Source organism: Neomonachus schauinslandi, chromosome 11 (genome assembly GCF_002201575.2).
Source record: "Neomonachus schauinslandi chromosome 11, ASM220157v2, whole genome shotgun sequence".
Lineage (NCBI taxonomy): Eukaryota > Metazoa > Chordata > Mammalia > Carnivora > Phocidae > Neomonachus > Neomonachus schauinslandi.
In genome coordinates this window covers 107,122,012-107,136,231 of record NC_058413.1, presented here as the reverse complement: position 1 = coordinate 107,136,231, position 14,220 = coordinate 107,122,012, and positions in this window count along the sequence as shown.

Here is a 14,220-nt window from a genome sequence, read left to right as displayed (position 1 = left end):
TTTGTGCTGACCACAACAACATTCTTAAATGTGTTAGATCCGATTGTCCACTTTGTCGAAGCCAGTTCTTTCTTTCTTTCTTTTTTTTTAAGATTTTATTTATTTGACAGAGAGACAGCGAGAGAGGGAACACAAGCAGGGGGAGTGGAGAGGGAGAAGCAGGCTTCCCGCTGAGCAGGGAGCCTGACGTGGGAGACCCAGCTCCCCTGGCACTTACTATATTGTGCCCGGTAGGCGATGAGTGCTCTGTCAATATGTGTTAGAGCAGCAGGAGAAGAAGGTAAATATATCTTCCTAAGATAGTGATGAAAATCCATATTGTGGGCTGTCTCCTCTCATCTCACGCTATCCTATCCCCGTCTTGGTTCTGTTCTGGCTTCCCTGTTTTTTGTTTTTGTTTTCCCCTGAAATTCTTTGTGACATTCTATTTTGTGCTGCTTTCACTGTCCTGTGTTCTTTCCTTTTCTGGGAATACTTTTCTTTTGCCTGGGTGGCTGCCACTTACCTTTCAGATTTCAGCTTAGTTGTCACTCCTTCTGGAAGCATTTCCTGGCCTCACTACCGGGACTAGATGAAATGTCCTCATTATGTGTTGCCACAGCATCACAGAGTTCTTCAAAACACTCATCCCAGTTCTAATCTTTAATGCATTTCTGCAATGATGTCTGCTGGTGGATATTATTCATTCCTAGCACCACACCTAATAAGAGAGGAAAAATACTTAATGAAATAACTTTTAAAGGAATACTGCCAGATAAAACCTACCATGGACATGGTGAATGAGATGATGAGTGCATCAAAAGTCTTCAGAAGTCATTGACTAGGTATAGTAAAAAGACTAGCCAGAGTTAGACATCAAGGGTTCGAATCTCTACTCGGCAATAAGCTGGTTTTGTGGCTCTGAGCAGGTTGCATCATTTTTTTGAATTTCAATTTACATAGTGGTAAAATAGAGATAATATTTTGCTCTATTTGAAAATCAAAGGAGATGAAGCCGGTAAATATCCTGAAATCTGCCATATAAAGCCCTGATACTATCATGACAAAATTCAACCTCTCTCAAAGTAAAGTATAAGGATGCATAGATTGAGAATATATATTTCTTAAAATTCAAACTTTGCCCTATGGTGAGACAATCAAAGCTGAGAAAGTGTTTAAAATAGTAAATTTTTTTGCATTATATTCTAGGACTTTTTTGCATGCCAAATCTGAATTAGACCATTTGAGTTACTTCAAATGGACAATATAAATGTGTTGAGCTCTTTGATAACCCATTTAAGAAAGAAACAATGTAAATGAATGCTTAATGCACATTTCTTTATTATTGGGAAAATGAATGGGATCTGGGAATTCCTAAGAGGTTAGGTGTAAATGAGAAATCTGCCTCCCTTGGCCTTGGTAGAACATGGCAGAGTATGAAACTGGAAAGGGAGAATTTAAGAGAATATGCATTTAACATACCCTTAATTTGAAGAGTTCAAAGCACTTTATATTAATAAAGCAACTTATTGAAGATGCTAGACCTTTAATTGGGTGATTTACGTTATTCATGTGGTTTAATCCTCACCAATCCTTGGAAGTGGGCACTATTATCATTCCAACAGCTCATGGAAATGGTAGATGAGAGAGGAAATAATTTACCCCACTTCAGGTCACTCTTCTGTGTCCAGGGCTCAAACATCTCTGACAAGTAGTAAGTAAAGAGGAACTTTTGTGTGCTTAGCCTGTGCTCACTAATGTGAGAATTAGAAAAGGAGTCTCCAACAGCCTCACCTGGAATTCTTTCACACCCTTCCAGTCAAATCCTATGATATTCATGTTGCAGAAGGAGAAACTGAAATCGGGTAAGTTCTATTGACTACAGTTACACAAAGGGCAGAAGGTGCACCTGTCCTGTCTAAAACAGTACATGGCGTATAGTAGGGAACCAAATAGGTCTTACTTGATGGATGCAGCTGTAAGTTCCACTTAAGGAGAGCTCTGGGATCTAGTGAGAGATCTAGTGTTACTATCTGAAAGAATCAGGGCCTTTGGTTCCTATGTTCTCCGTGTAAGTGACTTTCCTGCTGGATTCCCACATACCCAGGCTGATGTCAAACGTGACACAAACTTCAAATCTGGGCTTTGTGAGTCTTCCTTTCAAAGTGCTATATAGCTCTGAGGTGCAGTGATGGGTTTCACATTAAAACTGGACTCTGAAGTTTCTGTGATGCCAGGAAGGCACGCAAATAGCTTTTTGAAGGTGCCATGAAATTCACATTTATCAGTGTTCGCTGACTAATTACACAGTAAAATTGGGTCCCAGTTTTACATAAACCGGTGAATCCATTTTAGCAATCACCCCTTTCATTCAAGGAACTCTGTGTGCATATTATAAATAATATATCCCTTTAGGGGTGGGGTGGGGGGGTGAGTGAGTCTCTGATCCAGTTGCCCTTCTGTAACTGATGTCTGGCCTTCAGCAAGACTGACATGAAATGGAATGGGATGGATGGTAAAGCAGTGGTTTATATGGGAAATGCTCAGGCTCAGTGGTCCACTAGATCTCAGTTCAAATCTCCGGAGTGATTAACTTACCCACAAAGAACCTCAGTTCCCTCTTCTCAAAAAGAATTATAATAGTCCTCTCATTAGTACTCTGTGGGCTCAATTAGTTAATCCTATAACGTCCCTGGCAGTTGGTGGGGACTGTTACTGAGCTTCTGCTAAGGAAGGCCAGTATTCCTATGGAAGGGAGGTAGGGGCTCGGACAATTTGGGGTGAAACGTCTGGGGGCCCAAGATCTCCATTCTCTGCTGGATTTTGTGTTCTAAACCAGACAGTAATGCACTATATGAATGATATTTTGATATTTTCCATATTATCTAGAAGGCAGAAGTAATGAAGAGTTCTTGCAGTGGTGGGAAAATCCTCACTCAAATTTGTACTTCCAGGGGGCATGGGAACTCCCAGCCTGGGGGATCCCAAATCACACTGTAGCTTCTCCTGGATCAGCTTTCCCTTCTCCCCACCTGCAGGGGTGGGATGGGAATAATTCATCTTCCTCTCTCTTCATCCATCATTAGTTTTTCCCTTCCTATTGGGTTATTCCTGTCAGCACACACTATTTCCCACACATTAACATAATGTTTGTTGATTTCACTTTGTTTCAGTTGCCAACATATTTCTTTATTGCCTTTCACAGCAAAACTTTTGGGAAGACTTAGTTTTATTCACTGTCTCTAGTTTTTCTCTTCCTTTTTCTCCCCATGGACACCTCTCAAGCCCTCACCCCTACCACTCTACCAAAAAGCTCTTGATGACCTCCACATGGCCAAATCCAGCAATAAATTCTCAGTCTTTTTCCTACTTAATGAATCAAAAGTATTTAATTGATTGCTCCCTTATCCTTGAAACAATTGATTTGGCTTCTAGGACACTCTTACGGCTCCTTCCCCTTTGTGTTGAAGTGTTCTAGGGCTATATCTTCAGAACTCCTCCCGTTCTTGGTGATCTCATCCAGAATTGGGCTTTAAGCACCCCCTATACATTGATAACATTGAAACTGAATCTCTCGATTCATGCATATGTGAATGTATATATAAATTTGACTCCTCAACATCTCTACTTGGATTGCTGATATATCTTGTCTCAAACATGACATGTCCCAAATTTAAATCTTGAACTACTTTCCCCAAATCTTGTCCCCACTGTTTTTCTCAACATAATGACAACAGCAGTAGCAAACGTTTATATTGGGCTTTCTATGTGTTGAGTACTGTTTGAAGAACTTTCTATTAGCACTAATAATCATAAAAAACTTCATATTGGTAAATAATACTATTATGCCACCTTATAGTAAAAAATGGAGAGAACTATTAACTTGCCCTGTGTCACACGGTGGCAGAGCTGACAGAGCTTAATTTCAGTCTGTGCACTAGCATCCTTCCAATTCCTGAAGCCAAATATTTTGAAATCCCCTGTAAAAAGGATTTCTCTTTCATGTCCACTTCCAATCCCATAGCAAATCCTGTTGGCAATACTTTGATAATATATCCAGAATCTGACCACTTAGCTCTGACGTTGCTACAGTCTTGGTCCCATCAATATTCCCCTTTGCTTGGACTATTATAAATATTCCTCTAATTGATCTTCCCTCCGTCTCAACACGGCAGACAGGGAGAGGCAGATCATATTACATCTTCTGCCCAAAGAACCCCAATGGTTTTCCATTTCACTCAGAGCAAAAGACCACATCTACACAATGACCTGCAAGGCTTTAATCCCTCAACTCCCCTTTTTTCTCTCCAACCTCATGTTCCACTGATCTCTTTGCTTGTTCCGCTCTACTCTTAACTGGGCTCCTAGCTTTTCCTGGAACATGAACAGACTCACTCTTGTCTGAGGTCGTTTTCACTTCCAGTTGACTTTCCCTAGAGTGTTCTGCCTTCAGGTTTCCACATGTCTCTTTTCCTTACCCCCTTCACATATTTGGTTAAATATCACTTTTTTAGTGAGGGTTTCTATTTAAATTGTCACACCTTACTCCATTCAAGTCATTATTTTTGCTTCCTTGTTTTGAATTTTCTGCTTAACACCCTCTGACTTTATTTTTTCCCCCCAATAAGAATGTCAATTTCAGGGCAGCAGAGATGTTTGCTATTTGGGCCATGCATTGCTAAATATCTGGTAACTGTGTAGTGCATATTAGGTGCTCAATAAATGTTTGTAAAATATGTAATAGCTGTAAACATGTCTGAAAAAGAACGGATAAGCAAATATCCTTCAGAGATGGAGAGATGAAATAATTAGGATTCCTAATACTTTAAGTAACAGTATAATTTGGAACCAGATGGAATTTTTTATTTTTTTAGGGACACCTCATTTATAAAAGTGAAGAATGTAAGCAAGCAAGGGGACCTACTCAAAGCCAGTTTGCCAGTTAAACTTCATATTTCATGGACCGAAGTTGAATCATCCAAGGATGGTCTTTTCTTTTCTTTTTCTTTTTTAATTTTTTTATTGTTATGTTAGTCACCATACATTACATCATTAGTTTTAGATGTAGTGTTCCATGATTCATTGTTTGTGCATAACACCCAGTGCTCCATGCAGAACGTGCCCTCCTCAGTACCCATCACCAGGCTAACCCATCCTCCCACCCCCCTCCCCTCTAGAACCCTCAGTTTGTTTTTCAGAGTCCATCGTCTCTCATGGTTCGTCTCCCCCTCCGATTTCCCCCCCTTCATTCTTCCCCTCCTGCTATCTTCTTCTCCTTTTTTTTTTTTTAAAGATTTTATTTATTTGACAGAGAGAGACACAGTGAGAGAGGGAACACAAGCAGGGGGAGTGGGAGAGGGAGAAGCAGGCTTCCCGCTGAGCAGGGAGACTGATGTGGGGCTCCATCCCAGGACCCTGGGATCATGACCTGAGCCGAAGGCAGACGCTTAACGACTGAGCCACCCAGGTGCCCCTTTTTTTTTTCTTAACATATATTGCATTATTTGTTTCAGAGGTACAGATCTGAGATTCAACAGTCTTGCACAATTCACAGCGCTCACCATAGCACATACCCTCCCCAGTGTCTATCACCCAGTCACCCCATCCCTTCCACCCCACCCCCCACTCCAGCAACCCTCAGTTTGTTTCCTGAGATTAAGAATTCCTCATATCAGTGAGGTCATATGATACATGTCTTTCTCTTTTTGACTTATTTCGCTCAGCATAATACCCTCCAGTTCCATCCACGTCGTTGCAAATGGGGATGGTCTTTTCTGTTCCTTCCCATAATTCTGCTTCTAAAGTTAACATCAGATACTCTCATTTACAAAAACAAACAAACAAAAACAACTTTTAAAACATTTTAAAATAGGTTTGTTTAAAGGTTACCTGTCATATTTGTCAATGGATTTTCTTTGTAGTCAAAAATAGCCAACTCCCTCCTGATAGCTAGACCATCAGTTATATAGCAAAATTTGACAGCCCAATTAGTCCAAATCCACAAAAGGTTAATGTTCTAAGTTACATAATAACTTATGTTAAATGATTTGTTGAAATAGATTCTGGAAGGAGACCAGGAGAGAGCACATGAAATTTACAGTGTTCAAATCTTCAAAAAAACTAAATATAGAATTCTTCCAGATCTGTTGTTTGACTTTTATCCTAGACCATGAATTCCACTGGCTTCATTAGCTTTAGATACTGGGATTTTAAAATCTAGAGCAAGAGCAAAGATCTGAGCCCTTATCTTTGCCAGTGCAAGCCTTTAGGTGCTCATTAAGGTTTTTAGATCTATTTTAGGAAACTGGCTTTTTATGGGTCAAAGTTGTTCCAAATTTGGTGGGCTATATAACTGGATGATACAGCCTAAAACTATAAGGTGTCCCTGTGAGGACTATCTTCCCCAGATTTTTACTTTAATGTGAGCCTCGAGAGATTTAAAAACAGGGGCACCTGGGTCATTTAGTTGGTTAAGTGACTGACTCTTGGTTTTGGCTCAGGTCACAATCTCAGGGTCTTGAGATTGAGCCCTGTAACAGGCCCCACGCTCAGATGGGAGTCTGCTTCTTTCCCTTTTCTCCCTCTTCCTATTTTTTTCCTCTCTCTCAAAATGAAGTATTTTATTTTATTAAAGAGATTTGAAAACATTTTAAGTGTTTTTATATAGCATCATATCCTAAACAGAATTGGTTCTAGCTCATCTTTTTCCACAGAAAATATCACAGAATAACATTTCAGATACATTCTCCACAGTTTGACCTTTCTTTACAGTTATTCGTTCCCTAGGCTTGATGATCAAACCAACACTTGTTACATATTTTTCCTAGTTACTGTTTTTCTTTTTAGATCTACCTATGAGAAACATCTACCTATGAGGCAATGCTTAAATTCCTCTAAATGTTGCAGTTAAAGTTTTAGAAGAGTGTGTGTCAAAGGATTGGTTTTGGATTTACTCCTTGTTTCTGATAGGATCTGTCTGTCTTTGTGGAGAGGAGCCTACACCAGGAGATTGAGTACGGAAAACTAAAGGAGGGTTTATATGGAAATCATCAACCTAGAAGGAAAAAAAAGTGGGATTTTTGTTCTAATTCTGATTAATGTTTTTCCAAAGTTGTATTTTAGACTTGGTCTACTTAACAGTCTTATTCAACCATACAATGACCAAGTCAAATAGATATTTCTCTTTGTTTTCTGTAGACAGGCAACAAAGCTTAAGAGTAGTTACCCTAAGCCACATCTAATTTATGACAGAACAAGTAATCAAATCTAACTCAGTTTTGCTCCAAAAGGTAAGGCCTAATCTACTACATTGTACTCTGTCTTTCTATCAACATCTCAACTTTTCTTTCAGGTCACACAGGTGTTTTAAGCTTCATTAACATAGTGGAACTAATCTTAGGCATTTCCCCCCCCCCCCTTTTTTTTTTGGCTCTGGGTGTCCATACTTGACACTTGAACAAATGGGATGGCCCCTTGAGGTAGAGAGACCTCTGTCTTCCTCTGTGCCCCTTGAGCTCTTTTTATAAAAATAACTGGTTTTATGAAGACACCTAGAATTTTGCATTATTGTTACTTGCATGTCCAAATGCCTCACTTGAATTTGAGCATTCCTGGAGGCAAAGGATTATGATTGAGTCCTATTGGTGACACAAAGAGAAATCACCAGGAGCCACTACTGGAAACTGAATTGATAGCTGAGGGCATAGTGTTGAACTGGTATTATGAATACTTTTCTCATAGACACTCTGAGAAGTGATAGTGAGGTCATACCCAAGCTACAGTGTTACTTTCCCCACAGAGCTGAAATTGTCTCATATTTAACATTTCCTGAATTCCCCATTGAAAAGAGATCAGGGTTATCAACGTGGTAGAGTCTCAAAATAGACCTAAGCTGTTCTCCATGTCTCCAAAATAGAGAAGTCCAAGAAATTTTCTCCTGTGTTTAAAAATAGCTACTTACACAGAAATTATTTGGAATTATTTTGAATTGTACAGTGTTTAATCTGGGAAAGACCTAATCATGACCCTATTAACCCAAAGTCAAAACTGAATTCCCAAAAGGTTATATTCTTTGTGATCACACAAGCTCTTTACACACTATTCTCATTCCTGTTGTTTCTGGAAAATTTATTGGTTTACTATGCGTTTGAAAGTCATATGGTTTTTCTGGAATCCTGTTATGGATGCTAATGTTTCCTATTGGGAGCCTCTGTTTTAATTTATTAATAGCTACAGCTTAGCCATCAGAAAACCCTTTCTGATCTTAGTTGATCAAATTAAAGTCAATTAAAAAATTGCTACTTTTGTGTCTACTAAGCACTGTGCCAGGCACAGGGAAGATTATAGAGTTGAATATATTTTAATACTTCCTGGAGATTATCTTCCCCCTCCCTACTTCACTCTACTTGCCTTGGTCTATTGACATAGTTAGATTTAACCTTTTAGAATCTATGTTGTATTTGAGGTAAAATTCCACTTACAATTTCTTCTCTACTATCTGAGACCTGCCACCAACTCTCATTATGACCTTGAACATGTTGCTGCAAATCTCTCACTGTTCCATTCCCATGGTGGCAGGATGAAAAGGACCAAACATAGGCTGCTGCCATGTATGTGGATCCTGTTGGATTGTTGGAGGATTACACTGAAATCTTTGCTGCAAAAGTATTTGTTGGCAACAGTGAAAACATGATAGGAGCTAACAGCTCACTAGTGCCCTAGGTATTCTACTGTTCTCTGAAGAGAATTGAGTATATATTCTTCTCCACATTCACTCTTAAAAAAATACATACATATATATATATATATATATATATACATACACAGGAGGCCCTGCATCTAATAGGTAGTCAGAACCTTGTCTCCCTGATAGCCTGCTTTTCTCTACTTTTGACTTCTATGAAGTCATGCAATCTGTCAGACTCTTAGTTTTTGATGAAGTTGCAGGGGATCTAGGAAAATTCATACCATCCATCATCAATTGACTGCTTTACTACTCTGGGATTCATTAGTCTCAATCATGAAAAGGACAATAATAAACTTAACCAAAACAAGATTTAGGGTCATGTGATATGGAGTCCTATTCTATCCAAATAGTATCTCTCAATTTTAAGACTACCTTTGATGCAAGATCCCTTAGCCTGATATTTTTCCTATTTTAGTCTCTAATGTATAAAACATTCTTCTAAAAAATCAGTATAAACAACGCAGTGTTAGAATAGTTTCAGGGGTGCAATATAGTGCTCATCATAGGTGTACTTAATCCCCATCATCTATTTCACCCATCCCCCCCTCCCCTCTGGTAACCATCAGTTCTCTATATTAAGAGGCCATTTGTCTTTTTTCCTTCATTTTGTTTCTTTTTTTTTTTTTATTTAAAGATTTTATTTATTTATTTGAGAGAGAGAGAGAAACAGCATGAGAGGGGATAGGGTCAGAGGGAGAAGCAGGCTCCCCGCTGAGCCGGGAGCCCGATATGGGACTCGATCCCAGGACTCTGGGATCATGACCTGAGCCGAAGGCAGTCGCTCAACCGACTGAGCCACCCAGGTGCCCTCCTTCATTTTGTTTCTTAAATACAAGTGAAATCATCTGGTAATGGTCTCTGACTTATTTCACTTAGCATGATACTTGCTAGATCCATTCACATTGTTGGAAATGGCACAATTTCATTTTTTATGGCTGAGTAGTATTCCATTGTACATGTACACCACATTTTCATCCATTCATCTGTTGATGGACACTTGGGCTGCTATTCTAAATAATGCCACAATAACACAGAGGTGCATATATCATTTTGAATTAGTGTTTTTGTGTTCTTTGGGTGAATACCCAGTTGTGGAATTACTGGATTATATGGTAATTCTATTTTTTATTTTTTGAGGAACCTCCATACTGTTTACCAAGGTAGCTATACCAGTTTTCATTCCTACCAACAGTACACGAGGGTTCCCCTTTCTCCACATCCTCGCCAACACCTGTTGTTTCTTGTGTTGTTGATTTTAGCCATTCTGACAGGTGTGAGGTGATATCTCATTGTGGTTTGATTTGTATTTCCTTGATGATGAGTGATGATGAGCATCTTTTCATGTGTCTGTTGGCCATCTGTCTATCTTCCTTGGAGAAATATCTATTCATGTCTTCTGCCCATTCTTTAATTGGATTATTCATTTTTTGACTGTTGAGTTGTATCCATTCTTACATATTTTGGATACTGACTCCTTATTGGCTATGTGATTTGCAAATACCTTTTTCCTTCATAAAACATTCTTGACGATCATTTATTTAAATCTCTGCCATGTTTCAGCTGTGCTCTGTGGGTTTATATACAATCAGAACTAACAGTGGCTTGGATTTACCTCCTTTTATCTTTATCTCAGACTTTTCTCCCCACCTTTTCAGGATGTCTTTTGTTTCCACTAAAAGTTTCCCAGAGCACTGCTCTCATACCAGATATCTATAGGACACAATAAGTGAGTTAGTGACAATTCTGGTTAATGGAATCTTTCCTGACTTCTGTACAGCTCTAGGGATTACTTTCTGGAACTGTTGGGAACATGATTTTCCAGGTTCTATTGATGTGTTTCGGACTGAGCCAGATGTCCCAGGCACATGGAAGGAAAGACTGATGACATGCTCCCCAGCCAACATCTTGCTGAATAGCAAAAAGAAAAGACCCATTTTCAATTTAATTTAATTTAATTTAATTTAATTTAATTTTTATTATTATGTTAATCACCATCCATTACATCGTTAGTTTTTGATGTAGTGTCCCATGATTCATTGTTTGTGTATAACACCCAGAGCTCCATGCAATACGGGTTAGCCTGGTAAAAAGAAAAGAACTTTGAAGACTTGCACAGAATTCACTCAGTTTGTTACTGCCTTAAAATTCCAAACATTGTTCATTGATGTTGTGCTGGTGAACTTCTCAAGTTGTGGCAGGGAGCCTGGAGTTTGTGTTTTCCATCAACTGCAAGAGCACCCCGAAGTAAAGAGGACTAGGAAACAAGTATAGCAGAATAAATGAAAAACACTAGATTTGAGCACTTTAAAGTCTTGACATTTCTTTGAGGACCATTAGAGGCACTTGTTGAAGAAGTAATAATCTATTGAGGACGGCAGGAGAAAGTCACCTTGATAAAATGTGGGTTTGGTGTTCTCCTATCTTCCTTGTCACAGTCCTTTGCTTTCCTTGGCACCAGAGTATCTGCCCTGTCGCTCATTTTAAAATCTTAATTGGTTGTCAAATCCCCAATGGTGTTAGAGGATGAAGGGCTTATCAATTCACAAAAATGTATTACGCTGTCAAATGGAAGCCAAGTGTTTGAATTCTTATGCACATTGTGTTGTCTCCCTCTTTGGACTAATTTCAGAGAGTTTTCATTTCAGAGGAGACATGGAGCTTTGGAAGGAGGCAGTAGCTGTGGGAAAGTGAGGAACAAGGGGAGAACATCTCTGCCGGCCTTCCTTCAAATCTCTTGGGCATCGGTGGACAGTGTCTGCCTTTCTCTGCTTCTGTGAGTGGCTCCACCCATGTAATTTCCATTGGATCGCCTCGGTTACCGAGGCAGAAAGTAATCAGCATTTTGGAGCCATTGTTACCACTTGTACAAGTCTTGGAGATAATTTTGAAAATATATTTATCCATGATGGTGAATAAATTTCAACTCAGGTGCATCCCTGAGTCACACAAGGCTGTGTCTGAGCTCAGCAGAAGCTTATCCTAAGGGGTAACTGACGTCTGAGTTCTGTGTGGAGGAAGGCTTAAGGTACCTGCAGTGTATGTGTTATTGCTGACAAATAGAGACCTACTATATGAGTCTTAGGATGGGTCCCAGAGATAGTAGTGTCCTGGCTTTATAAATGGGAGAACCAAGACAGAGAGAGGGAGGAGACTCATCTCAATCTCACTGCCCTGGTGCTGTGTCATGGAAAAGCATAGCACCATTTTGATCTGGTATTCCAGTTTGATTCCTTGGCTTCAGGGCAGAAATCCTGGCAACTGTAAAGGAATCCATGGTCTTCATCCTCTTAGGTTACCTTTGAAGTTATTTTGCTCTGCTGATCTGATTTCCATACTTCTTAGACTCCAGCTTTCTAGAACTCTTCTGCCTTTTCCCCGTCACCTGCTTATGTCACCTGAGCTCACCTTTATGTACAATGCCTCCTACTCCTGACCTACCTTCCCCTACCATATCCATCAGGACCCATCTCTCTTAGGTCCCTTATTATTAGGTCCTTGCCTCATACACACATATATTAAAAGGCAACTGTTACTTAATACCTTACTCTTCCTGTAGGCTGATTCAGTTATAAAAATGGGAGAGAGAAATCCCAAATGATTGGAATTTGGAGTACCAGAGGAGGCCTGTCCTTGGGGTGTATGAGATACTTGGGCAGAAAGCCCTAAAGCAGTAGTCATCAAGTCAGGGCTGGTCCTGATTGCATAAATATGTCAATGACTTTTGTTTTCTCACCTCACATTCACTGAACCGTCTAAATTTTTGATGCCCTCACTTTTGCAGGGCTGATGGTATCACTGAAGAGTTGTCAACTTTTGACAGCTAGAGAAATCAAAGACCTGCAGAAGGGATGATGTGCCCTCGGGCTCTTGGAAAGTTAGAGGCAGGGCTGGGACAAAGGACTGCGGCTTGCCTGCACAAAGCTGCCCCTCCCTGCTGCTTAGCCCACAGAGCTCTCCCGCTGTTCTTCCTACTTCTGTCAGAACCCAGTTTTTCTCATTGGTTTGCTTTACAGAGGCTTAGCACATTTCACTATGATCTGAAGGTGTTGTGTCCCCACAAATGATGCTTAATTTTCAAACCTACAGTTAGAAAACCTACAAACTCTTCAGTGAATATAATGTTTAGTTTAAGCTTCTGCTTTTTATTTAGTCTTTTGACAAAGCCTCCTTCCAGTATGAAGACATTGTACTAAAACCTAACCCTTTATGTCGTAGTACTAGAACAGGGTACAAACGAGCAGGCACAGTGTTAGCCCGTCAGCCATCAGAACCCCCTGTATAGAACAAGTTCCTGTGTGTGCGGCTGTGGTAGGGTGTGTATTTTCTGCAGGGATCACAGACCTTGAGTTAATGTCAAAGATTAAATGCCACAAAACTGTATTCACAGCAGAGGTTGTGGGAATGTGGTAGGATCCGCTAATACTAAGTGTTTACAGGTCATCGTTGGAGTAGGTCTAGAATCAAAAGACCTCACTTTAAACTTACAGGGTAGTTAAATAGAAAAAAGCAAATATGTAGTGTCCTGAGTTAGCATTAGGGGCTCCAAAATAACCATATTTAATAATATCTTCCACATGCTGGACTTTGTAATAGAACCTGTTCACATAGATATTTCTAATTCAGGTAGAAACATATCACAAACTACATGTATCTGTTTAAAATATGAAGAACCAAACTTCAGGGATGTTACACTGACTAAGGATTTCTATTATCTGTTAAAATTGGATTCATGATTTGAACTCCATACTCTTGGATCCAAAGTCCTTGTTTTGTTTTTTGGTGTTGTTTTATTTTTAAGAGATTTATTGATAGAGGGACGGAGGGAGAGCACGAGAAGCGGGGAGGGTCAGAGGAAGAAGAAGCAGATTCCTCGCTGAACATGGAGCCCGATGCTGATGCTGGGCTTCATCCCAGGACCCCGGGATCATGACCTGAGCCGAAGGCAGACACTTCACCTTAACAGACTGAGCCACCCAGGCACCCCATGAAATCCCTGTTTTTTCATACTAAAGTACTCTGACTCCTAAAATCAGTATGCTATGTTTTATAATCCCAATGTTAAAAGAACAAAAGAAATGCTAGAGTTTCCTGTATTATATTATATTTTATTTTATTTTTTTAAAAGATTTTATTTATTTATTTGAGAGAGAGAATGAGATAGAGAGCATGAGAGGGGGGAGGGTCAGAGAGAGGGAGCCCGACACGGGACTCGATCCCGGGACTCCAGGATCATGACCTGAGCCGAAGGCAGTCGCTTAACCAACTGAGCCACCCAGGCGCCCCCCTGTATTATATTTTAAAGCATTAATTACTCCTTAGCATCCTGTGGGCCAAAATGAGCTGTGAAATATAAACAGTGCTGAGCAGGGTTGAACCAAGAAGAAAATGATGAATGTGGAATTCCGTGTGATGCAATTGAGTACCAATGGGAAGGCGACTCTCTTCAGAAAAGCCCCTCCTGTTACCACACCTGGGACTTGCATAAAGTTGACTGT